The sequence below is a fragment of the Phoca vitulina genome, unplaced genomic scaffold (genome assembly GCF_004348235.1).
Source record: "Phoca vitulina isolate PV1807 unplaced genomic scaffold, GSC_HSeal_1.0 scaffold7, whole genome shotgun sequence".
In the NCBI taxonomy this organism is placed as follows: Eukaryota; Metazoa; Chordata; class Mammalia; order Carnivora; family Phocidae; genus Phoca; species Phoca vitulina.
Window position 1 is genome coordinate 9,558,987 of NW_022589710.1, and position 25,824 is coordinate 9,584,810.

General features: G+C 39.3%; 1 protein-coding gene across 6 annotated transcripts in view; it reads left to right on the forward strand.

The window, feature by feature from the left end:
• NPAS3 (neuronal PAS domain protein 3) overlaps positions 1-25,824 on the forward strand; it is an 839,936-nt gene that overhangs the window by 121,280 nt on the left and 692,832 nt on the right. The window lies entirely within an intron of this gene.

Here is a 25,824-nt window from a genome sequence, read left to right on the forward strand (position 1 = left end):
TCAAACTCTTTTGTAGTGGAGTTCCATTATTGAAAAAAAATACCCTTTTTCCTTAAAAATCCTTTCTGAATACAAGCTGGTGAGTTCTACTTTCATTTACTCCTCCAGTTGGTTGTAGAGCATTTTCTTTCATGGTTTCCATTTTACAATCAGCAAATTTTGGGGCCAGTGAAGGCTGCTTTCTCAAAGGGACACAAAATGGATACCGGATGGAGCTGGGACTCTTCTCTGTATCTTTGCCACTTATTTTTCTCTGGCTTTATTTCTTGATATTCTTTTGCCTCGATAGTGTTATTCTTTTCATCAGAATTGGTGTAATTATAATGTGACATTACTGATTATTATTTTTAAAAAATTCTTGTTATCTGTGAGTCATCCTTATTGTGGCTCTTGGTGGTCAGGTTTCTGTAACTTGCTAGTGATTCTGTGGCTTTGTTGTGATTCGTGGATACTTTGAAGAAGCCTTTTGCTGTATAAGAAGGGGGTCCTCTTAAGGACCATCTGAAAGCAGCAGTTGACTGTTGACCATTCAAGTAATTGGAGACCAACAGCCAACTGTTGTTCACTTGTAAGTAAGCCAATTTCACGTGTCCGAAATTACGATCAGCTTAGAGACGGAGGCTTGTCAGTTTAAAGCCGGGAGCCCGGAGGAGGTCACTGGGAATTCAGCCCGTAGCCAGGCTACCTTTCGAATTGTAGGTATCATCTCAAGGGCTGGCTTTTTTTTTTTTCTTTTTCTTTTCTTTCTTTCTTTTTTTTTTTTAAGGATTTGTGTTATTTGTCGTCAAGGTAAGCACAGTAGGCAGCACAGCTGTGACTGCGAGGGAAAGTCACTAGGGGGATATTCATAACAAGGAAATATTGGCAAATAAATGATGAAGAAGGGGAGGAAATCCCCAAGATGTTAAATTGGAGCACTGTCACTGAGATGATTAATGGTGGTGTGTATTTTGTGAAGACGCTTATCTGGACTGTCTTGAAACTATAGTGTACGTTTAATAGCACCTATAAAAGCATGCGGTGCATCAACACACTGAAAAGTCCATGGATTCGGATTTTATTTTCCTGAGTGAGTACTTTCTTCAACTTAGTCTTTGGCTTCTGGCTATTAGAAAGCTGGTGTTAACGTTTGTTACATAGAAGTATGTACATTTTATATAATACTAGTCTGCATTTATGTAGCTCCCGTTCCTACAGGATTGAAAATGTTCTTGTGCAGAAGATGGGTACTTTTCCAACACTCTTGAGGGGTGAATGTTATTAATAATAGGGAAATGGTAATTGCTCAGATTTGCCTAGTCTTTCTAGGTAGACAGGGAGGGTTGGTCAGAGGGCTACAGTAGTTGAAGGACCAAAGTTTCATCAATGATGTGGTTAGTTCTCTGTCAATTTCTGGTGAAGGGGTGGTTGTCCTGGAAGGTGGTCTAGCTTTCCGTTTTAAACCACGAATATCCTGATTCTATGTAATGAATTACCACTTGCCTTTGGGGATCTTTCGGCAATGATGGCAGGTGCATCACTGGGCAGTTACTTAACCTCCTGGTTCTCAATAATTACTGTTAGACATAGGGATAGATATAGACTAATAACATAATTTTATCTTCACTGAGCTTAGTCTATTTCAGCACTGGTTTTCAATTTGGGCAGCCCTACCCAAATAGTGGGCTAGGAGTCCCAATTTAGTGGATCAAGATCAAAATTAAAAAAACAAACGGAAACAATTGAGAATTTTAGTGCACTGCACTTAAGGAGAGTGAGTTTTATCTTGTGAGGCTTCTGTTTTTGTTGTGTGTGTTTTTGGAAGTGTGCATAAAATGTGTGTGTCCATGGGGTGGGCCCTGAGGTAAAATGTTTCTTACTGTGTATTACACCCGAAAAAGATAGAGTCGGTAGATCATAAGTGTATAAACATAATCACGTATGGGTGTTACATCATTGTGGGGATACGGTGGGTTATAAAGAAAGAAATGGTGAGGAATGGAAAGACTGCCCTATCTGGTCTCTCCTATCAGAATGCGCTGGTGCCGACTTGCATGGGCCCATGAGAATCAATTGTATGCACATCTTTCCCATTCTGTGATCCCTGACCTCATGTTAGTAACTGGAAATTGGGCAAAGTATTTGCACTATGGAAATTGGAAAATGCTGCAAATCAGGTGCCCTCCTGTCCCCAACGAGTTGTTAAATATTTACCAGCACATCACTGTTCTTGATAGTGATGTGTAGTTGTATGGTTTCAACGGTAGTTGTATGGTTTTATAACTGAATTTTGCTACATTTTACAACACTATGTGGGATTTAGATGTTATTGGGAGTTATTAAACAATTTTAGTAATATTGAAAACTTTAAGCAGGAAAATAAAACGTGCGGTTAAATCAAAAAGCTATAATTTAGAATTTTAAAAAAGTAGTTATTCTAACTTCTTACATTAAATGCTTATGACATGGCCGACTTAAAATGTAAAATTGTAATCAGTGATAATTTTTTGGCAAAGGGTAGGAAAGCAGGGTTTCCAAAAACACTAACCATATTGTAAATATTTGACAGATTTTTTTGTTAAGCAATCATTTTGGTAAGTACCGAAACTTAGAGAATCCAGACCCCTTTCCCCTTTTTAAGCTGTCTTTAAGTTTGCAAAATATATCTGGGTTTTAGTGAATTCATCTGTAAAATCATTGATTTGACTGGGAGATGCCACAGTTCTTTCTAATTAAAACAATTCATTATTTTTCTATTTTCAAACAGAAAAATAAACGTGTGGAGAGTCTAAAAAGAGGAGATGCCTCCTCCATAATAACTATGATAACTTTAAACTTCTAAATAAAGGCAAAATATTTGAGTTGGAGGAAAGGGAATTTCCATGGACATTGATGGGATTTTACCACAAAATACAGTGGCAATTACCTGTGTTAATATGTGATCGTGAGGAAAGGTAACTGGGAAGGAGTAAACTGAGCAAGGCCTTTGTAGCCTCCAAGTTTGTCACAGTTTGGCCATGTGGTTTGACACTATGGTAGCTGTGTTCAGGAACAATGATCTCACTAATACTTAGGGAAGATGGATGTGGGGACTGGAGCTTAAAGGACTACTGTTCAGTGAGCACATGTTATGCTGTTGCAGTAGTTCCTGCAGGATCCATTTTGAACAAAGGGCTTTCACCCAGAGTGCCTCGTCTCTAAGTGTAGCCGAGATTGAGAAGGTGTTGGCCATTGACAAGACAGTGGTCACCTAAAGAGAAGGGGCCATTGGCAAAATGGTGAAGGTTGTCTGTTTCCTGCCTCTCTGTCCAAGCCCCTTTCCCTCTGTGAAATTCATGCCACCTGGATACCTGGTTAGCGTTTTGTGCCCAGGCCTTTACCCACGAGGCATTTTTGTCCATACCCCTCATTGCAGATCAGGTGTTGTTAACTGATAATGTTACTCTTCTCATGGCCATTTGCATTTTAATAAGCAACTCCAAGTGAAAGAATTCAAGGAAAAGTGGAGTTATTCTCCAGTGGAATAATTTCAGGCAACACAACAGGGCTTGGAGAGATAAATTTTGGGCTAGAAAGGGAGAGGTGATGTCTTCCTTTTCTGAAAAGAAGAAACCCAGAATGTGGGTGTTCTTCTGCTCAGTATAGTGTTCAGGCTGGCTTTGGGCAAGAAGCATGGGTTTGGAAATAGGCAAATCCAGACTCCAAAGAGAGAAGGAATTAACGAGGTCCGGGGACAAGAGGAGAATGAGTGAAGAAGGAACTCCCCAGTCTATCAGCTGTGTTGTGCCAGACAGAGTGCTAACCACTTGCACGTGTTATCCCAATTAAGGAGAACAAGACAGGTTCCTTGTCAGGCAGGCTGCTGGGGGGATAGATGGTCACCTGTGCTGGCGGGGAGGGAAAGGTCAAGGAGGCTCTGGCAGCTGCAGTAGTGAATTCTTCTGGCTGTTTAACCTGATTGATTGATTGCAATTATACAGCCCCCCCCAACCCCACCATTGGAATAATTTATGCCAGTTGTATTTGGATCAGTAAATAACAAAGAAGTGAGCAAAGAGAAATATACAATGAACTTCATAAAGAGCTCTAATAGAATCTGCATGTTAAACAGACATTGAACTTTGTAGCAAGAACTGCTTCAAGCCTTTCAACATCCAAATGAATTCTAATTTCCACATCATGCCTTTCAGACCTCAGCATGGTTTCTGGTGGTTTCTCCCAGTTAATTTTAGCATCACACCAATGATTTTGCCTATAAATGACTTGAAGTGGTATGTCTTGGTAATGTGGATGGTATATTATTTAGGGCTAATGCCAGGCTAGCTTAAAAAGGAGCTAATTTATTCATTCATTTAACAACTATATTTTGATCTTCACCCACGGGTCAGGTGCTGTTCTGCATAAAGTGACTTAGAGGTGACTAAGAAAGCCTATGCCCTGCAAAAGCCTAGAAGACTGATGTGAACGGGTAATTGGGATTCTGTGTAAGAGGTGTCTCCAGTGAGGAGTGCAAACAATGGAAGTGGTCCTAAGAAAGGGTTATTTTTTAACAGTTGAGGTGGGCCCTGGGATCTTCATGGTAGAGATTTTGATTTGGGGGAGAGGGGCTTGAGGTAGTGATTTGGGCCAAAAGACCAGTATTTCTGGTGTAGCAAATTGCAAATGGCATATGTCAGGAGTAGAGGGCAGGATAAGGGTGACAGGACTTCAGTTTGGAAGAGAAGGGGAAACTGAGGCATTGGGGTGGACTGCCATCCTGGGAGAGAGCTCTGGAGGAGCTTTCAGGAAAGGAATGTGGCAGGGACAGCGAGTCAGAACAGCTCTGCAAGTTGCCCACCATCTCAGCCTCTCCTCTGTGTTGGGAAACTCCTTTCGTGTGCTTTGCTTGGAGGAGGTGCATTCAGGCTTTGTGAGTTTGAAGTTATTTTTGACTTAAAAACATCTTGCAGGACTCTACCAGTATGAAATCCAGTTCAGGACCTGTCTACAAGTTTATTGCTTTTTCCGGCTTGACATGCTCCAGATTCGCCTTTCTCCTCCCAGACCACTTGTAACTCAAGATAAACTAATAAGGGAGAGTCAAAATGGACAGGTACAGGAGGCATGATTTAAAATGAAAGAATATTAATTGGCTTTACCCAAATGTGTATTTTCATTTTGAGAGAAGTGCCTGCCTTGATTTTTAAAACTTGGCTACTGACACACCTGCAGTATGTAGGAGAACTCTCTAGAAACTTGAAGAGAAGGGAAAGGTCAAGGTGAGAGGAATAGAGTGACAATGAACTTTTTGCAGGCATGCTGTTGAACTACAGTGTTCGAAATCACTAACGGTGATTTCAGAGAGAGACAGGGAGACTAATGTGCTTGTGCCCAGATCTTAAAAATAATACAGCAAACTTAAAATTATACATCAACTATGGTTTTAATAAATTCTCACCTGAAGAACGGTTTGTTCTGTTTGTTGATGTGTGTTCTGTATAGATGTGTCTTCAGTGAATTTTTGGTCTTTGTTTATGCATTAGAGTGGAAGAACTATGCTTTAGTCTTTGCGAGCAACATATTTTAAGAGCTCCATAAATCCACACAATAGTATTTCATAACTGATAGAGGTAGTTAAACCTCCTGGAAATGGATCTGAGTTTGATCTTCTCCCCGCCCCCCCCCCCATAATGATTAGATCTGGGACGGTGGCTAAGTTACTTAACTTTTTTTTTTTTTTAAAGATTTTATTTATTTATTTGACAGAGAGAGAGAGATCACAAGTAGGCAGAGAGAGGGAGAAGCAGACTCTCCACCGAGCAGGGAGCCTGACACGGGGCTCGATCCCAGGACCCTGGGATCATGACCTGAGCCGAAGGCAGCCGCTTAACTGACTGAGCCACCCAGGCGCCCCTAAGTTACTTAACTCTTAATGCTTTTGTTTTCTCACTTCTGAAATGGGGGTAAAAATGAAAATTATCTCATAGCTGTATTGAGAATCAGTGGGTTAATGCCTTGACATTTTTTTAAATCTTCACAATAAGTTGAGGTTCTAGGTATCATTATTACCACCATTTTACAGATAACCGGGTCTTACAGAGCTGAAACAGCTCACTCGAGGTTAAGAAGGTAGGATAAGGTGAAATTTAGTTTAGCGGCACCAAACTGTCACTCATTGGCCCACATCTGTTCTCCTATCCCCTACCTGTTCTTGTACAGTAAGTTTTATTAGAACACGACCATACCTGTCCACTTACGCACTGTCTGTGACTGCATTTCTGTTAGTGGCAGAGTTGAGTAGGGCTGACAGAGACCATATGGCCCATCAAGTCTCAAATGTTTACTGTGTGGCCCTTTACAGAAAGTTTGACCCTTGCATTAAACCTTAGTCTGTTTGACTTAGAGCCTAAGGCCCATACCACAAAAACATTTACTATGGTGCTTGGCATGTAGTAAGTACCCCCTGAAGGAGTACTACTTTGTTCCTCATCTAACTTAAGGTACAACTGTTCATATCAAAGAACTCGTGTCTGCAAAATGGAAATAAAAAAACCTACAACTTCCAGTAGGATAAGCCATTATGGCTATGGAAATACTGAATTCCTAAAGGAACACATCCTGAATTCAGTCTTATATCTGCCACTTATTACTAGGCTTTATATAATATAAATTCACAAAAGAATTTCCATCTTCATAGCAATCAAAGTACAGTACATCATTAAAGGGAATAATTGTGAACTTCAGTGAATATTCAGAATCTGGTGAATTAACCTCCTACAACAGAAAATTTCATATTCTTTGGAAATTTAAGAAAATCTTCCTCATGAAAAATATAGTGTGGAATTGCCACTTAATTTTTGAGCACATTATAATACTACATAAGCAGTGTGCTTACAGTAGGAAAAAATGCAGTAGGATTAATCTCTTTTAATTAAAAGATTTAGAGTTTATAGATTTTATAAATTTATAGATTGACAATACTTTTCCTGATAGTCTTCCCAAAAAGGAAAGGATGAGATTATGGTTTCAACTTGACCCTGCTCAGAGCTTTTATTTGAATGCATTCTTCTACTATTGATCCTGGGAGCTTGCTGTCCTCTGCTCAGTAAATGGCCTTGGGTTTGGATTTGGAGCTTAGGGAGCACAATGTGTGTTCCATCAACTTGGGGGGATAATCTGGGAATTCCCTTTGACTAAGCCCAGTGCCATGGCTCTGGGTTGGTGAATGGGGGTGGGAGGAGGTTTCCTACATTAGTTTTATGTTCTCTTGGAATAGCTGTATATTATTTTCGAATAAAGCTGCAATACATTTTCACTCTGGAACATTTGGAAAATTCAGATAAACATAGAGGAAAACATGAATGTCTTTTATAATGGTAACACCCATAGATAGCCACTCTTCACAACTTGGTGTTTATCATTGTATAGAACTGTGTTGATAGGCATGTCCTGTTTGACAGATCTGTAGCTACATACATAGGCATTTCTTGTGGCTTCATCCTGAAGGTGTCTTAGCTGGGAAATGTCTGGGGCCAAGTGTTGTAACTTGTATACAAGCAGCTTATTTAGGGGAAGCTGGAAGCTGTGTGGTCACTTTCTATCTAGAAACCGTGTTTTGCAGAGAATTCCTTTCGTGACATTTTTTTCCTGTTGCAGTGTGTATCTCCTTTCTCAAATGTTATCACTTTGTTTCTTGTGCTTAGAAAAAAATAAAAACAACAGAAAACAAGGGAACTCCAGCAAGAACCAGTGATATTAGTGACATTAGTGATTGAGATTTTCAACAGAAAAATCCCTCCCTACCCTCTCAATCTTTTTTTAACCTAGTACTTCATTGTTTAGAAATAGTTTTGAAAGAGGATGATGCTAATGGTGAGAAGGGTGTGGTGAGTTATAGGAACAGCTTTCTAAGATCAGAACATGTACATGTATAAGAAGTAACTGCTGGATGATTAGGTGGAGTTTTCTGGTCACTTTACACACTCACGTGCCACGTCTGCTGCATCATCTTAAGGTTGCTTATAAAGCGAATTCTATTTACTGTGGAGCACTGAGATATTTTGATGTAGTTCTAAAGCAGAGAGAAGTCTGGGTCCTGGGAGGATTTGGGGTCAATGGCCAGCATGTAAAGAAAACATTCTTGAGTGACTCCCTCCCCACCCCCCCCACCCCCGTTGTCAAACTTGAGACCTTTGTGATTCACTTAGTAGTGTGAAGAGTCTTTGGAATTGACTGCTTGAGATTTGTGATTAAACAGACAATCTCTGCATCTTTTTTAAAACCTAATTGCCCTTCCCTCCCTTCCCCTCAGCCCAGTTATAAAGAATCTCTGCAATAAATACTAAATGCAGTAATATTTATATATTAGATTATGTAGCAAGCCTCACTCTTTGCCTAGGTACCAATGAGGAGAGTCCGGTTTCTTGCACTAGCAGCTGTCCTCACTTGCATTTCAACCAACTTAAGTTTTCACAACAGCATTGTTTTTTTGACCATTGCACGTCAGGGGTGCTCAGAGTGAATCAGAGCCAATTGCATACCTTGGCCTTGAAACCAGGAGGTACACGGTCTTCTTGATGATGCTCCTCTTCCATTCTTCAACTCCATTAACAAAACTATTTCAGGAGTGAAATCGAGTGTCTGGCACAGTCAGGCATGGAGCTTCCTGTCTTGTATGCTTTGGACACCGTCTGGATTTCCTGGTGAAGAAGACCTTTGCAGTAATTATGGGGAGGTCTTTGCTCACTTCCAGGGAAGGAACATGCTTTCTAGGGACTACCTAACTGCTTGATGGCCTGAAAGGGGAAAATAGAAGCAACATCTCTGATTCTCATCCCTCTGGAGAAATTCATCAGGTGTCCTAAGTCTCGAATTAATAACAGTGAAAGCAGTGACATTCATGTCACCCTGTTTTTAAAAGGAGAGGTTTGGAGACCTATCCAGTGGGGAGGATAGTGGAGGGTAGGGGTATTTCTTGAGCTCTTATAAAATTGATGATAAATAAATTCATCTGCTAGAAGGATTGTTTACCCTCTTTTGTGAATGCTGCTTTTAAGAGCTAGTAACAAATTTATGAGACTGGTAGGAATAAAGAAAGCTGATATATATATATATATATATATATATATATATATATATATATATATATATTTTTTTTTTTTTTTTATTTTACTGTACTTGTGAAATGTCTTAGGGAAGGGAAGACTAGAAAACTAAAATTATGGGCCAGCGGATTTTAAGTAGAATACATTTTTACAAGAATCTAGTGGCAAATTTGGTTTACTTGTACCACATACACCTTTATTGGCTCTCTTCAGGGGAAGTTTGCCAGATAAAAGATTGTTGTGATATAGAGTGTCCTCGAAACTTGAGGCTCGGAGCTGTAGAGAGAGTAGAGAATGAATACAGCTGCATTTATTCTTCCATCCACAGGAGATACTCACTGATACTAAGGTCTTCCATTGTGAGGCAAAATTGATCCTTCTGGGGACCATTTTTCACTCTTGACCGTGAAGTTGTGGTTGAGTTTTACCATTTCTGCTTCTGTGTTGGCTGGTTTTTTATATGCAGTGAGATAGAGGAGGCTGAATCCAGAGAAGTAACCTATTCCAACAATGGTGTTCTGTTGTCTCTAAACATCATTGTAATTGACTCCCCACATCCATGTTTGAAGTAAGTAGGTTATATACTCGTTTGGCACTCAAGAAAATGAAGACTCAGAGGTTAGGTGGGTTGTTCAACTTACACAGCTAATGTTTAATCTGATGACTATTTATGGCAGCCCAATTCACGTCATTGTGGCCCAGCGGTTCGTTCACTTTCAATTGGATGATGTGGCCCGTTGGAGCCGGATACTTGTCCACAAAAAATCTACTTTCTGTTCAAGGGTAGTCTACTGAAATCTGGTTCCATAAAAGGACAAGACCCTGAAGAATTTAAAGCCTTACCTATAGAAGAGGGTGAGTTTGTTTTATTTGAATGTTAGCTATTGAATGTCTTTGGTACGCACAGCTGTACGTTCTCCAGTATGGGGGCAACTAGGTCTGCCCTTCGGAAATTTCCTCTGTCCTTACACAGCAGTTATCACACAAAAGTGGATGAATCCCAAGTTTTTAATCTTCAGTACTACCTCTTTGCCAACTTGAGTTTTAGATTTCCAAACTGCTCGAGGTTTCTCCTTGTGATTTGCTTGACATCGACTTAAGCATGTAATGACCAAAAAATTCGCAAGCAGTTCTATGGACATAGCCAATTAATCCTTCCAGCAACCCAATGAACTGTGTTTTATCTCTGTTTTCTGTGGGGGAAAAAAAGAACCTAACATCAAACAAAACCCCTTGAGTCCTAGAGGTTAAGTGATGTGAATACTCTCACACAGCTGCCATGTAGCATGGCCCGCCTGCAGAGTGTGACCTCTCTCCCCTCCCAGTCTGGGGTTCCCTCCGGGACCATGCAGCTGTGCCCCCAAACAGAGCTCTGCATCTTCCTTGGAATGGTCCTCTCCTACCCTGCCCTTCTTTTGCTTTATCTTCATTTTTGGAGTCATTCAGGCTCACTCCTGGACTCCTCTTTCATTCTGCCTCTCCTGTCTCCAATAGCCTGTTAGTAGCATGATTTCCTGTGGAAAAAACTTATCTTTTGTTCCCATCCCCCTGACCTCAATTATTATTTCATGCCTAGCTTGTTGCAGTCTCCTGTTAAGTCTTCTTATCTCTTATCTCCTTCATTGAAGTTAAATGCTGGAGTCCTACTGTACACAAAGTACCATTCAAGGGAATACAAAAATACCTTTTTTGGGCCACCCTAAAGTTACTAGATTACAATCCTGTTTCTAACATAGTTCCTTGCTTAAAGTCCTCAATGGTTCAATCCTATTGTATGGGGTCTTTAGTCTTAGCTTAGTATTCAAGATCCACCAGTCTTGATCTAGTTTGGCCCCTGCCTCCCCCATGAAAATATCTCTCAGCAGAAGCTCTCTCTGCTCCTATCTATGAATGGTATCCGTGTAATCTTGCTAGGTGCAACACACACAACACACACAGACACACTGACTTTGTGCTTTAGCTTTATCCACAGTGGTTTCTCTCTTCTCTTAATTCAACATATTTATTGGGTACCTTCTATAACCAGGAACTATTGTGTGGGACATATAGTGAACGAAGACTGGAATCTCTGCCCTGAAAGTTATAGGGCGTTAGAGACTAATAGTAAACAGCAAAAGTTACAAACCAAGCATATCATACTGTCTATTCAGTGGTGGTAAGTGCTGTGGAACAAAAATCGAGAAGGTTAAGAAGGAATTAGGAGTACTGGGCGAAGATGGGTCAGTTATGGTTTTAAGGAGGTGCAGCCCCATTTAAAAAGATGATATTTGAGTAGAGACTCCTAAGAACTGAGGGAGTTAGGCCTCCAGATAGCCCTGGGGAAAAAATACTCCAGGCAGAGTGAGCACCTGCCATAAAGGCGCTGAAGTTGAAGAGCTTTCATTGCTTTCAAAGAATGCGGGGAGGCTGGTGCAGTGGGTTAGAAAGAGCAAGGACTGCAGCTGGCGGCAGGTCAGGGAGGGAATGGGGGGCAAGCACACAGGACTCTGGCAGGCCAGGTAAAGCCTTTGGCCTTTACTCCACCTGAAATGGCTTCTTGGGAGGATTTTTGTCTTGAAGAGTAATGGGATCTGGCTGCTAGCTGAGTCCATGCTTCAGGGACCCATGGTGGAAGCAGGGACACTAGTTCAGAAACTATTATGGTCATCAAAGTGGTTTATGTGCAAGGTGTGGAAGTAGAGGTGGTGAGAAGAATTTGGATTCTGACATATTCTGAAGGAAGAGCCAGCAGGATTTCCTGATGGAGTGGTTTGAGAGGGGATATAAAGAGAGAAGAAAGTCAATATTGAATCCGAGATTCAATTCTAATGCATCATTTACTCTGTATCACACATGCGGTAGCATTCAATTGTATATATGCAAATAAATACCTCTTAGGAACTCTTAAATTGAAAGAGGAGGCAGGTTATAAACTTACAAGTGAGAGGACAAAAGACTACATGTCTGTCTATGGATGGATATCTTAATAAGATTGCAAGTTCCTTTATGGTATCGATTCATTTATCAATCCACAAACCTTTCTAAGGTACTTATTAAAGGCCAGTGGTCATCTTACCTTGTTAGTAGGTGGAATTAGGGGAAGCTTCAGTACAGTGGACAAGAACACAGGCTCTAATTGAGACTGAGGGATTCAAACCCTACCTGACTGATTTGTTTGCTGGGTGATCTTGAACAAGTCACGTAACTTCTCTGTTACCTATTTTTTCTGATCTGTGAATTGGTAGTAATCTCTCTCCTAGGGTTTACTATGGGAGTAAATGAATGAATACATGTAGAATACTTAAAACAATGCCTGGTACATACTAAGGGTTCAGATAGTGTTCATCATTCCTAAGTAAATGTTGAGGAAAATGAGTTAAAAGAGGATTAACATTTGGAGTGACTTTCGTTCCTTAAACCCCATGGTCAAAACCTGCCAGGTTACATGGATAATAAATGTGAATTATAAGGTCTCATAGTAAGCCCTGCTTTCTAGCTGGTGGTTAAAAATAACAGGAGAGAATTGCATTACGATCAGTCAGATACCTGCCTCTCTTTAGAGATGGACATGGAGGCTGGTCAGCATCCCCTATGGGTACATTTGATTGACAGACTGGCAAAGAGTATTTAAATACCTAACACATAAAAAAATCAATGTTTTCTTATTATTTTGTAGCTTAAAATGTTGAATGTGTATTGAAATGAGAAAAATAATTTTCAGGATAGATATGACTTTCCTAGTACATAAAAGCAAGGAGATCACATCAAGAAGGGAATATTATTTTTTTGCCCCAATACAGGAAATTACTATTTTTCCCTCCATGTTTATATTTTGATACATAATATCTCCTTTTCTTTCTTTCTTTTTTTTTATTTCTCATGTGGCAGTCTTCCTTTCATTCCTCTTATTATCAGCAACTAATTGGGCCTCCAAATCCAGGAAGTAGCGGTGTGTTGCTGCTGGGGATGCTATGGATGTCTTTAGTGTCAGAGGTGGTTTGAAGAGCTGCTTAATTCTGCTTTTCGTTGTGCCTGGTACTTCAGCGAGGCCCTCGGGTTCTGTTTGAGCTTGGTATTGCTGATCCCATTCTATACATTCTAGATGGCAATGTAGACAGTGGCTGTCAATGAGTAACAGGTAAATATTGAACAGGGAAGCCCTTTTGATTAACTTTGTGGATCATTATTTGAAAGTAGCTTGCCGTCCGAACAGCTCCATCACTCATGATCACAGCACATGGCATGGGGGGCAGAGCATCAGGCTGTTGGTTGAAAAGCTGAGGTTGCATTCTTGCTTCTGTACCTGGTCCTGCATTCGTGCAGTGCTGGACTGGTTACAACTATCCAGTAAGCTAAATGGTGATGATTTAGCACGATGGGAATGCAGAATATTTAGGATGATAAAGCACAAAGAATGGTCCAGATGGACTTCCCACTCTGTGGGTATGAATATGTTAAAGCATATTTATAATTTTTTGAACTTAACTTGAATTTTTAAAATTTTTTATACAGATCCAGAAATTGTTTAATAGGGAATTTAGACAAAGACTGAAAGTGAATTTTTGATCCTACTAGTTTGTGCCAAAAAGATGTAATTTCAGCATTGATCTACTTCTTGAAGTTTAATTTATACCACCTAATGGGAAAAACTGTCCTCGGTTAAGAGGTTCTGATCCAGCTGTTGAACCTCATGGTACATTAATGGTTTATCACCATTTCAAACAATACCATTACAATTATTAGTATTTTGAGCTCCTATCAAAGAGTATTCATGGCACTTGGTAAGAAGACCTAGATAAGACTGAATAAAAATAGATAGCCACCTGGTCTCAAACATTTCTAGGTCAACATTAACATGGTCATTAAAAGATAGACTACAGTGGGTTCGTTAATACGTCTTCAGGAGAGACCTAATTCAGTGGTCAAAGAGGCCATTCTAAACCACTTACATACGGTTACCATTTTCTAGTAAATCTTTCTGTTGAGTCTTTAATCATGTCCAGCTATAGAAATATTCAGAAAACTAAGTGCTGTAATTAAGATTAAAATCACCAATAGCAGCAATGCAAACCTATCTCCTTCTTACCCTTATTCCAGAGCAATAGTAAAAAAAAAAGGTAGACATTTTATGACATTTTAAATGTATAATCCAGCCTTTTAAATTTGCTTCATTACATGGATTAATGCCACTGTTACTTGCTGTTGAACCTGTATGAACCCAAAAAAGTGACAAAATCTATATAAACTAAAAGATAATTTTATTCTGAAAATCATTTGAATACAGAGTACAATATAAGGTAGTTATGCTAACTAGAACTGTAAACTACAGGATCCTATCCCCTTTCTGGGGAAGGGGTTCTATGTTAGTATCACTTTTAAAAATGTGTTTCAATTCTGCTTTTAAATCATGGAAAATATTAATACTCTCGCTTTAACTGTAATGTTCTAGCCTAGTTGATGGGAACCCCTCTCCTCCTGCCTCTCAACCTCTGGCCCAAAGAGGGAAAGAACTTAAAATTTCATTGAGAAAATAACCTCAACTAGGCAAGTACTACTTGCAAAGTAATGTGCTAGAAATCATGTATTATATTTTTTTAAACAATTCTTTTTTTTTTAAGATTTTATTTATTTATTTGACAGAGACACAGCCAGAGAGGGAACACAAGCAGGGTGAGTGGGAGAGGGGGAAGCAGGCTTCCCACTGAGCAGGGAGCCTGATGCGGGGCTCAATCCCAGGACCCTGGGATCGTGACCTGAGCTGAAGGTGGATGCTTAACCGACTGAGCCACCCAGGCACCCTATCATTTATTATATTTAGAAATCTAAATAAACCTGTCATGTACATGCTAAGTACCCAATAAATTAAAAACCTAACTTAACAAATGTGAAATTTCTTTGCAATAGAAATACACTGAATGCTTATGTTGTTTCAAGAGTGGTAATGGGCCACTGTTTTGATCTTTCTTCAGGGGAGCCAGGATCTAATTTGGATTTGGTTCCAAGTGAACATGTATTAGGTGGTCCCATCCTAACCCACACCACAAAACTAGAAAATAATTTGATAGAAATCTTTGTTTAGAACTGAAATAGTGGGGGATGCTATGGGTCAAGGTAGAATTGGCAGGGCCATGTGGAAATGTGTATGCATAGCATGGTTATCTAGCAGAGCCAGTATTTTAGGCCTTTGAATTCAACGTTTAGTCTTTCTCTGAATGGGGCAGGAAACTTGGCACACAGGACTCTTTTGTGTAGACTTGTGCCCCATACTATGATTGATATTTTGGTTCTAAGAAAATATATAAAAAGAAACAAATATATACATAGAATAAAAGTACATGTCTTTCAATACTAAAAATTCCCTAATTTGTACAACTCAAAAAGCATTTTATGTTTATACCCCAATAGGAGATAGAATGAATTAGATGAGGTTTATGTAAGTGATGGTGACATCTTTACCGGCTTTTAATATTCCTTTTTAGTAATTAGACAAGTTGGCAATGTTTGGGGAAAACGGAATATATTGGGCTAGGATGTGATGGCTTTCAAAGTTACTTGGGTCCATCCAAGAACAAATACTTTCTTTTTGTGGGAAACTGTAGACGTTCCTTAATCTCAAGGAAGTTTCAAGCCAGCAGGGAAACTAAGATAATAATTGACTGATTTGATAAATAATTACTGAATACCTACAAAGTGACAGGCATTGTTCTAGGCCCTAGAGATTCCATAGTAAACAGGACATCAAAAGTTGTTACAGCATGGGAGTTTATATTCATTTGTGGAGGGAAGACAATATGCAGATGCGTATATCATATTAAAAAGGTATTGCTCTATAGTATGAAAGAAATTAAATCAGGGCAAGGAGATGGAGCATGATTAAGTGCTTTCGTTGCCAGAGAGGACATGTTAAGTACCTTAAGAATGACGTAAGTGTGTCTGTTCTCTGCAAGTACAGACAAGCAAGTCCATTTATGGCTGTAGAGAATTGGGGAACTCTTGTAGGGAAGATGGAACTTAAGCTGGCCTTTGATGGATGGGAATGGCCGTGTTTGTATACGGCAGAGGATGGAAATAAGAGTTTCTATTAAGGGTGGACTAGAAATAAGGGGTAAGATTGATGGGGCCTTGAGAATTTTGGATTTGACATTTTATATGGTTTCAGCATATTGAAGAATACTGGAGTATGTGGGATGTTTCTACCTCTGTGTTTGCATGGAGTAGATAAGAAACAGAGGCCATCTGACAGGCTTTTAGGATAATTAAGAAATGAGAAGACTATATAAATTTTCTATTTGCATAGGCTTGACTATTTCAAGGTTTATTTAAGAGCTATTATGGGAACAAGGGGTTGGGTGGAGGGACCATGTGATGTCCTGACTCAAAAGTGTTCAGCAGACCGGAGAGTTTGAGAGTCACTGTTGGAGGTCCAGCATACTGGCTGTGGTTTACATGATGACCTACATTCTTCAGCAGGATTCAGTCAGGAAATACTTTTTAAAATTGTATATATTGATAGTGCACCCGGAAGAACTCATGAGATAACAAACACTTGGGGGCATGAGTAGATAACCAAAAATAGTTCCATAGATGCATTAATTATTTTAAGAAATGGCCTCCATTTAATTTGTATTTTGCTATATAAGAAGCAAATATATGCTAACATTATAACATAGGGGTGGGTAAGATAAACTAGGGATCAGCAAATAATGACCTTGAGCCCTGTTTGTTATTGGTGAGTCAAGGTGCCAATCAAACATGTCACATGTGCATGTTGCAGGGGCGGTGCAGGAATGACACATTGTTTCTTGAACCTCAGTCACTGCCTGAGAACTGCTGTGTATATGTGTTTGCTAATGGCACAGCCGACTTGCATGATTAGTAGTCTTGTTTTGACTGCCACCATTTTGAGGGGAGGTTTGCCAGACATTTTTCTGATCTGGTATGGACTTCAGAATTCACACTCTTCATGCTTCCTACCTCCATCTAGGTAAACAATTCGAGAAAAAGGGGAAACAAATTCCCATTTCAATCGTAATTTCCTTAGAATTTACTAATGTATTTTTTGCCTCAATAGATAGGCCCCCATTGAGAGATGGTCCATTGTACAAGACAAGGGTTTTCACCTTTTAAATCGTAAGACTACATTAATTATTGGAATGCTAGAATTTCAGAGCTCACTCCATTTCTATAGGAATTCTGACAGTCGCTCTTGAGCACTGGTTTTGGTAGGAATTCTGACTTACCTATTTTAAGATTTTGTGCACTTACTGCTGCAGATGATAGCTTATTCCTAGAACTACCTGGACTACCAGGATCTTCTGCATATTCAGATGACTTTAAAGAACATGAGCATGAGTATCCTGGAAGGGAAGCTGACTCTATCACTAGCAACATGTTAGGCAGCTTAGCTCGCATCCTTTTAAGACCTTTTAATTCCTTTGTTTGGAAGTCCTGTTTTCTTTTTAGTTTCATAGATATGGTTATATCATTAAAAGTCTTCATGACCTTCGTTTCAAAGCTGTGTCTTAGACTTGCTGTCTTCTCTGTCTCTGGACCTTAGCTCGTGAAGCTGACCTCACCCACTATAGCCAGTGCTCCATTTTTCTGGTTGAACTGGCCACAGTCTCTTGGTCCACCTGCCTGTCTCTGTCGGGGGGGCCAGGACACGTTTTAGACCAGCTTCTGTTTTTCAACAGAAACGGAACTGCATCTTTAATGCTAAATACTGGCCACCGAGCTGGCAGAAAGGGGGAATTACTATAAGTTGATTTAACTTCTTCAAAATATTTGTTTAAAGGAGGCAATGGTTTAATGAATGTTAATAAGTTTACAATTCAGCAAATCTTTAATAAACTGTACTTGCAGAGTCCATAAGAATCTGTGTTTTGTTTAACTTCTAACATTTTAAGATTTAGTTTTTTATTTGGTTAATTGGTAGAATTGGATTGAGTTATGTTACACTCAGGTTTTCAGTCATTCGCAATTCTGTGTGTCTGTTTGTTTCTGTAATAATAATTGGTCTGCAAAATCCTCAGCCAATGAAACAAGCACTTTGTTGGTAAGTAGTAAGCATTTTTACGTTTTTCTGGAATAATTCCTCAATAGACCTAAATATCATTAATTGAAAACAAAAATCCCTGACCTTGTCTAGCACTACCTCTCCCTCAGTCCTCCCCAAAAACCTAAAAACAAGGGTCTTTGTCTTTTATCAGGTAAATTCTAATGAGTAGAGAGGTTGATAAGCAGAACTGAGACCTCACATCCCAAGAAAAGAAGTACAGATTTATAGGGTCGCATGGAGTATTGCATAGGAAATCTGCATTAGAAAGTAGAGAGCCTAGGGGCGCCTGGGTGGCTCAGTCGTTAAGCGTCTGCCTTGGGCTCAGGTCATGATCCCAGAGTCCTGGGATCGAGTCCCACATCGGGCTCCCTGCTCGGCAGGAAGCCGCTTCTCCCTCTCCCACTCCCCCTGCTTGTGTTCCTGCTCTCGCTATCTCTCTGTCAAATAAATAAATAAAATCTTTAAAAAAAAAAAAAAAGAAAAAGAAAGTAGAGAGCCTCTGTGCTAAAAAGCTACTTGGAGCCCTTGAGCTGGGGAATTTTGTTTTCCCATAGGTGTTGTGTTACCAATTACATAAAGAAGAGTACAGACTTCGTGTTAGTTGATAAATGGAGATTGGAATCATTTATTAGGTTATTTTATGGTATTTGTTAACAATATTTACCTTCCTAAATTGATTCAGCATAATCCTTACTGCAGCTTTCCTTCATTTCTGGAAGACATATAGATAATGTGGTACTTTCATAAAGCCTTACATGGCACTGAAAAACTGATTTTTTTCCTTAGCTCAACAGAGCAGCAAGATTATATTAACATAGACTTTGGAACATTTGAGTTCCCATAGGGTACAGAGTGTGGCTGATATGACACGACTTGCCTTCAACAGTTGTGTTAACAAGATACCCTTCATATACAATATACTGAGCTGAAAGGCATAACTGAGTAATGTTAGCAAGAAACACTGTTGGCAAAATTCTTGACTTTCATCTTTATCTGATTAATCCAAAGCAATGTTACTTATAAAGTATTTTCAACTGAATATATATGACAGATACTTATTTTTTAAATGTCTAGAACTTTATAAGAACTGTTTTTGGGGTGTGTGTGTGCGTGTGCGTGTGTGTTTTCCCCTACGAAAAGTTTTTTTCTACATTCAGTTCAAAATACAACAAAATAAATCCAAGACTTTGGATATCTGTTATAAAGAGGCTTGATGCTGTTCATTCATAAAATAGCCATTTATGAGCACCTACTAGGTGTCAGGTACTAGAGATACAACAGTGGATGAAGCCGGCAAGGGTGTGAGCTCTTGCAGTAGTTAAATGCATGTAGACAACAAGCAAATGGGCCAATTACAGAATATATAAGGGGATAAGTGCTATAGAGATGATAATAAATGGAACATGGGTTCAGAAGTCCCAGAGATGGGGGTGGGGTTTTGGGTTTTAAATGGGGTGGCCAGAAAAAGGCCTCACTGTGAAGGTGACAAATGAACAAAATTTGGAAAGAGGTGCTGGTGCAAGCTATGTGTATACGGTTGATTCACCATTTGGAAATGTATTAGTCCTGGTCAGCTGACTGTATTGCTGATGCTCACTTTCTCCAGGGATGCTCGTATGGCCTCTATTTAAATGTTCTCTCTGATGCCTTACAGTCTATTTTATTTTGTTCTACTTTTTAAGAGAAAAAAATGTATTTCACAGAGCATTGAGCTCATTGGATAAAAGGTGCTGTGATTTTTTTTTTTTTTTAAAGAAAGCATAAACCAGGCTTCCATAAATATCCCAAATTGCACCTTATCAAATTGTTTTTCGTAAATGTTTAAAAGTGTAAAAGAAAGCTTTTCCACTCTAAAAATGGTATTTTTACTAATTTACTAATTAACACTTTCTTCTGCTTAGCACTTTCAAGACCTGATTTAATTAGTTTCTAGTACTTAAATAGTGTTCTAAAGTGAGCCAGTGTTGGTTTGCTCAAAAACATTGCAGTGAGTTTTTTGCCCCTTTGGCTTCTGTTTATATGAAATATATCAATTATTTTCACTGCCAGAATCCTCATTGAAAGTATGTGTAGTTCTGTTAAATGGATGATGGAACTATGACTTATCGGGAAATATTAGACGTACGTTTGCTTCGCCATCCCAAGGATGGAGCTAATTGAGCACTTTTTCCTTAGTAATGTGCACGTAGTTCTGATTTGGCTCTGGGCTTAGAAATAAAATGAAAGAAGCACCGATTTTGTTTATTCTGAGTTTGGAGACTGCATTCGAATTGGTTCCCAAAATATTGAGATGATTTCTCTTCTGGAGAATTGCCTGCCTTGCTATCTATGGTAATTGTTAATCAATTTAGAGTCATTTGGTAAAGTGCACACTAGTGTCCTACCAAAAAATAAAACCATGCGAATGATTTCCAAACACAAGAGAAAATCGGATAAAGAGCAGAATAGTTCGATTTTTATCAGAAGTTTTCTCTTTGAATGAATCAACCTTACAGTAACACAACGGACGTAATAATATTAAGTCTATATTTAATGTGGGGTAGAAGAAATTCTTGTCGAGTGAACTCTTATTTCCCAGCATTGTTTCCTTCCTGGTAGAAGTTACACAGGAATAGGAAGAAAGAATTTCTTGTTGACACAAATGTGCAGTGTCCTATTTCTTAGGTTTCTTAAGTCTGTAAAATTTGGGGAAATTAAATTATTTTAGAGTAAGGATCTCTTAGAGTTAAATAGATTTAATATCAGAAAATAATTGGGAATTACCTAAACCAATATTGCTAATGAACTGTAGGAGACCTCTGGAATTACCTTCCCAAACATAAATGTATAACTGCTATTTTCCTGCTAATATCTGCCTTCTCTGTGGCTTTCAAGCCCCAATTTGCCTGTGCTAGTAATTATATGTGCACATTCAGACACATAGTACTTGGAGACCGTTTAGATTGCTTTCTTCATCCATTGTGGGGTTATTTACAGTACTGTTCTTCACTGAAGGGAGAAATAGCTATTTATACAGAAAATACTTTCCACTGATTACCATGTTTTTCTCCCTCCAAATAGAACTGTTTCTCTTATGTATACCTGATGTGTACATAAATTTTCAAGGTTCGCTACCTGGAATCCTCAAACTGTGATTTTTCTTGCACTGAATTCTTCCTGTGTGCAGAGTACTGTGGGGCAATAAAGACTTACAAAGTTTTAAAAATATGTTTCTCTTCTACCAGAAAGCTAAATACAGTGTCTCTGGGGAGACAAGGCATGGGATCAGTGTTTTGGTCTGGCACAGAGTTCAGTCTGATGTTTTCTTAGATGAATAAAGAAAGACCCAGATATATTGGTAACTATATATGGTTGAGAAATAAGTAGTAGCAATTAGGAGAATAGGCAGGCAATTAAGTGCCACAGTGAGCCTTACCACCAATCAGAAGAGTAATGTTCAGAGGAGGGTGAAAACTGGGAAAGTTGGAGAAAGTCTTGATGGGGGGAAAAAAAAGAAACTTGAGTTCACCTCAGAGGCTTTGGGGGTTGCAGTAAACAGTTGAGGTGAGAGAGCTTCATGGACAAAAACCTTGAGGCAAAACTGGGCATAGCCTGGTTGCAATCTAAGTGGACAGGAGGAAGCAATAGAAGGCGATTGCCCAAGAATTGAGTGACATCACGGGAGAAGCTCCTAAGATCTGAAAGGCCAGAGAGGAAGTAGGGAACCCATCAGGAGGTTGTAGAAATCTTGAAAAGCTTGCTTTTTGTGGTTCCACTTTACTGTGGTTCTTTGCTAAGAACCATTTAACAAAGGAAGGGTTTTCCTCTCTACCTGCTTTTGCTCTTTGAATACTCTTTCCCTGTGTTTTTCACAGGCCTGTAATAGGTGTTACTTGAAAAATGGGTGGTCGTTTGGTAAACACTGACTTAAAAGTAGCAGCTTTCTTTATCAGTAACGTACATAGCTAATGAGCTGATGCCCAGTGTGGCATTACTGGAGGGGGAACAGTGCCATGTAACATTTCCCCCAATACGTTTGTCCGTAGATGGGTAGATGGCTTTTGTCTTACAGCATTGCCATCAACGGGATTAGTGTTCCTTGGAACATGCTCCTCAAGTGGAGGAGAAATCACTGCTATCATTTTAGAACTTTTAAAATAAAAACACAGAGCAGTCAACATAGACCTATAGGATTTGAAATATCTACCCAGTTTGAGAGGAAAAGAGGCCAACTTTTTTCCAGCTTATTCTCAAGTATTGAAGTGTGTGTGAGTCGATCAGCTGCCAAATAGAAGGAGCTGTTCCAACTCTAATTTTAACCTGCTACCTTGCGTGGCTGTAGGAGTGGTTCCCACATGCTGCAGAGATTATTTTGTATAAATAGAGACTTTTCCTACTTTATCAAGTGGGAGGGAATCATTATTAAGCCCCCCGCCCATTCTTGGAGCCCATTTGCATGGCTTCTGTATGCTGAAGATGACCTCCCCAAACTTTCAGATTCCCTGGTTAATCCTTCTGCCTCCATAGTTTAAATCCTCCAGAGGATGGAGGATTGCTGCTGTCCAACATTAATGGAGTTTCTGAGGCAACCTGTCTCACTGTCCCCTTTATTCACCAGCACTGGACAGCTCTGAGCTGGTTTCAGAGCCAAGGGGAGCCACCTCTGCAGCTCTGGGTGTCCATGAATCCATTTGTATTGAACCACTTTGTAGGACAATCCTTCGGGTATACTTGTATATTTTGGTGCTAGCAAAGTGGAAAGCTCTGGAGGGCAAACTTATATTGTTACCTTAGGCTGATTTATAGGACTTTTTCCTGGAAGGCCGAACTTGCAATGATTTCTCTTTAAAAATTTATTAAAAGATCAATTGTCCCCAATGAGTGGTCATGCCAGTGACAAATAAGCACTGTTAAGCATCTATGGAAAGGAGAATTGTGTTATAAATACAGAAGATAGTGTTGACTGACTGGTTTGTGGGTGGCTCAAGAGAATCCAGGTGAGCCCAGGGAGAACTGGGACATAATCCTGATTGAATAAAAATGCTCGGTTACGTTGTATTGTGGGAAATAATCATGTTGATGAGAAAATCATGTTCTGATGAAAAACTAATGGAAGACCGAGTTTATAACTGACTTAGAGAATGGGTGACCTAGCAGGGGTGAAGGCCCATGGGGCTGGAGTGGGTTTTAAGAAAGGAAGAGCTGCTGTGATGCTAGAAGGCCATTTAGACTTTTTTTTTTTTTTTTTTTAAAACTTAGGTTTTTTGGAAGCCTCTGAAAAAATGACTTAAAAAAAACTTGCAGATCCTGTCCAGTTTTATTATATTTTTATTTCACTATAGTGTATTCTGCCACTTGTATTTCATTCCATTGATTTGATGTTTCTCTTGTAAATTTGATGTGGAATTTAAAAGACTTGAAAGTAAGTTGTATTTGTCAAAATTTCAGCACTTAGCACTAGACTTGAGACAAGTGCTTGCAGAAGAGACTTCTTGGGATAAGCAGTGTAAAGCAGTGGTTCGAAAGATCAGCTTTGGGGCTGAAGCGGGTTTAAAGTCTCAGCTCTGCCCTTCATTGCCTTTCTGACTTGGGGCTTGTTGCTGAGCTTTTCTCAGCCTGTGTTCTCCTTGGTATAAACCCAAGTAACAATTTTTACCTTACAGAGTGTTTTGAGGTTTAAATGCCCTGGTGGATGCAAGTGTTGAAACACTTAGCACAGTAAATGGCATTTAGTACTGTGAATAATAACAGCCTGCAATTTACAAAGTAACTTGGCCTTCACTTCTCTATAGCAGAAAGAAAGATGAATTCTTTATGCAGTTATCAGGATGGAGGTAATAAACTGTGGCCTTTAGAATTATGTGCCCACATCAGTGAAGATCCAAATGGACCTTACAAGAAGTGGTGGCTATTTTGGCAGCTAAGGAAGTCTCAACCCAGTTAAGGAGAGAGTTGTATTCTTGAACTGTGAGGACAATAGGAATCTGCAGTTCCTAATTCTCTGCCTCTCCCCACGAGGCTTAATAGGCCATAAATTTACTACCCTATAGAAATATTGCCTCAGAAGGAGCGGATAATGCAGCTCTCTTTTACTTCTGAAGGAAATAGTACAGGAAGAAGGGGGTGTAGGTGGTAATTTAAACAATGTCTATTCTATATTTTCCTTCAAAATCATAACATTTTTTTGTCTAGTAGTCATCCTCTCCAGAGAAAATTGCCACGTCTGGGATATAGGAACCTCACAGAGATCTGACGGATCTTGAGTTTTGCTCTATAGTCACAGCATTTCTGAGCACAGAATCCCAGTGGGCTCCTCTATGTGAAGAGACACTGTGGAGACCCCAGGGATTCTGTCTCCTCTCTCTACGTGTAACAATTGAGCAAGGAATCCATACTCTCCTAGAAAACCACTGAAAGTTCTTAAGGACTGAGGTTAATGTTCTCATTCCCTTGAGGTGATATAGTCACATCAGCAAAAACAAAAAATTGTATTCATTTCCAATGTATTCATTTCCAAATACATTGGAAATTGACCTATATTGAATTGACTTTAACCAGTTTTAATGCCATCAATGCCACCATCAGCTTTAAGTACTATCACTAATGTTAGGCGAATTCATACCTGCCTATACCTGAGACAACCTTAGAATTTTCTCTACCTTCTACATTTGGATTTGTATTAAGTACAGATTGGGGGACCAAGTGTGTAAACTTCCTGGTTTAATAAGAATTTCCCTGAGGTCCGTACAAAAGACGGCATGCATATGAGTAGGGGTACCATTTTCCCCCAATAGTTAAACAGTTAATCTAAAACAAGAAGACCTCAGTCTAGGAATGGGTTATATAATTTTGAGTTAAGAAGTTAGGATTTGGAATCCTAAAAGAATGTGTGTGTGTGTGTTTTTTTAAAAGTGTTTATATGTGCAGGGTAGGCTAGCCTGTAAGAAAATTATAGTAAGAAAAAATTCTTGATACTCCCTACTCTTAATCCTTTGGCAAGGAAGTTCTGAGATCCTCTGTGTCCATGAAATATGCAGGAAGAGAGGTAGGCAAAAAAGGGAAGAGGCCCTGGAGTGTAGACAAGGAATAGCCAGTCTTACGGTAGTAAAGTGTATGGTGGAAATGAGGAAGGGTATCAAATACTAATGGAAAGCATCTGTTCTCACGTAAGATTGTATCTAATGAGCAGATAATACTGGAGAGCCTAGTGTTGATTTCTTGGGAAAATCCCTATCAGTACAGTGATGAGAAAGCACAGCAGTGATCTTGGATGGTGATGGCTTTGGCATAAGATGAGAAAAATATTTGACACCAGGATGTTTTAGTAGTGAAGCTACTCATCCAGAAGTGTCTTCTAGTTACTCTTTATTTGGTTTTCCTATAACTTAACATTTGAAAAGTGCAAAGTACACGAATATGAAAATATTCATTTGCTGTGTTTTCTCTTACCTGCTTTGGTACCAAGTCCTATGAGATTTGTCTATTTCAAGATAATTTGTGTATTCTAATTCTCAGTAATGAGGAAGGAGGGTGAGAAAACATCATTTGAAAGTGAAATCCTGTACAGACAAGGGTGCTTCTGGTTATTAAAATTGTTTGCGTATAGTCCACTTAATCTGTTAGTTTTAAGAAGAAATATCTAAAATGTAATGCCCTGGAAGAGGCTATGAAGAGAAGAAGGAGTAATTCTTTAATAATTTGCTAATGCTATAAAGCCGCCTCACCCACAACAGTACGCTAGTCTCA